This window comes from Octopus bimaculoides, chromosome 9 (genome assembly GCF_001194135.2).
Source record: "Octopus bimaculoides isolate UCB-OBI-ISO-001 chromosome 9, ASM119413v2, whole genome shotgun sequence".
Taxonomy (NCBI): Eukaryota; Metazoa; Mollusca; class Cephalopoda; order Octopoda; family Octopodidae; genus Octopus; species Octopus bimaculoides.
This window is the reverse complement of record NC_068989.1, coordinates 34,744,969-34,747,021: the sequence shown is the minus strand read 5'-3', so window position 1 is coordinate 34,747,021 and position 2,053 is coordinate 34,744,969. Positions and strand designations below refer to the sequence as shown.

The 2,053-nt window shown below is 49.7% G+C and overlaps 1 protein-coding gene across 2 annotated transcripts in view; it reads left to right on the top strand.

Annotated features, from left to right (window-relative positions):
* Positions 1-2,053, top strand: part of LOC106874296 (protein asteroid homolog 1) — a 19,389-nt gene that overhangs the window by 7,621 nt on the left and 9,715 nt on the right. The gene's annotated exons all lie outside the window — the stretch shown is intronic.

Genomic DNA, 2,053 nt, shown 5'->3' with positions numbered 1-2,053 from the left:
GTTATAGTGAAACAGTAAAAGGATCGCAGCAGCGCCCGGTCACTAAAACGAAAAAAAAAAAACAGCCTATTGGTGTTCATTATGCTATCGCAGGTTTGTGAGATTTGGCTGTTATTTTCTAGCATGTGGATAGCCTGCTTGAATGCCGTAGAATTGGGAAGGGAGGGGATTTGGGGTATATATATGTGTGTGTGTGTGTACCATCATCATCATCGTTTAACGTCCGCTTTCCATGCTAGCATGGGTTGGACGATTTGACTGAGGACTGGCAAGCCAGAAGGCTGCACCAAGCTCCAATCTGATCTGGCAGAACCTCTACAGCTGGATGCCCTTCCTAAAGCCGACCACTCAGAGAGTGTAGTGGGTGCTTTTACGTGCCACCGGCACGAGGGCAAGTCACACGGTACTTGCAACGGCCACGCTCAAAATGGTGTTTTTTACGTGTCACCTGCACGGGAGCCAGTCCAACGGGATTGGCAATGGCCTCGCTTGAATGATTTTCTAACATACCACCAGCACAAGTGCTAGAAGGCTATATGTATGTATATATATATATATATATATATATATGCCAGTATGCTCCGATGGATGTGTAATGTCAGTGTGCATACTAGACAGAGTGTAAGTACCTTGAGAGAAAAGTTGAACCGAAGGAGCATCAGTTGTAGTGTGCAAGAAAGACAATTGCGCTGGTATGATCATGTGGCGAGAATGGATGAGGATAGCTGTGTGAAAAAGTGCCACACCCTAGCAGTTGAGGGGACCTGTGGAAGAGGTAGGCCCAGGAAGACCTGGGATGAGATGGTGAGGCACGACCTTCGAACATTGGGCCTCACCGAGGCGATGATTTCTGACCGAGACCTTTGGAAATATGCTGTGCGTGAGAAGACCTGGCAAGCCAAGTGAGACCTAAATCAAAGGCCTCTGCCAAGGTTGTAGCCAACCCACCTATGCGTACCTTCCTTCATTGGACACTAAACTCCGCTTGCGAAGACCTGTTGGGGCAAGCGAAAGCAAAATCGTGATGGCACCTGTGCCCAGCGTCACCTTCCTGGCACTTGTGCTGGTGACACGTGTAAAGACATTTGAGCGAGATTGCTGCCAGTGCCACTGGACTGGCTCCTGTGCAGGTGGCACGTAAAATGCACCATTTTGAGTGTGGACGATGCCAGTACCGCCTGATTGGCCTTCGTGCCGGTGACACATAAAAGCACCCACTACACTCTCGGAGTGGTTGGCATTAGGAAGGGCATCCAGCTGTAGAAACTCTGCCAAATCAGATTGGAGCCTGGTGTAGCCATCTGGTTCACCAGTCCTCAGTCAAATCGTCCAACCCATGCTAGCATGGAAAGCAGACGTTAAACAATGATGATGATGATGATATGTGTCCTCTAACTCAACTGTTTCTCGTTCGCTGGTGATTTTTACCCGCATTTCTCGGGAGTGGCCATGGGAACGAGAATGGGCCCCAATTATGCGAATGTGGGCTACGTTGAGGCCCAAATATTCTCAAGTTTCACGGATCCCACTCCTGAACTATACGGCCGTTATATTGACGACTGTATCGATGCGACCTCACTCTCCCCCAAACATCTAGACTCCTTTCTCTTTTGACAGATCTTTCCATCGTTCCCTCCACTTCTCCTGCTCTATCTCTGATACCACTGTCTCCTTGATATTTCGGTCAGCATTCATCACTCCACTCTCACCACCTTCATCCACTACAAACACGCAGACTCACTCTCATACCTCAACTTCTCCTCCTCCCACCCTAAACACACCAAGCTTTCCATCCCCTATTCCCAATTCCTCCGTCTACGCAGGCTCTGTAGTGACGACCATGACTTTGAGACTCAGTCTCAGCTCATGGCTCGCCACATCATTCTATGTGGATATCCCCTCACTACTATCCACACTGCCCTTGCCAGAGCACGCTCTGTGGATCATGCATCTGCTCTCTCCCCCCGCACCCGCCCTGCTGTCTCCCGTTTCCCCTCACCTACCACCCCACCTCTCAAATGCACCATTCTTTGAGCCTTCTGGCGACTCCAGT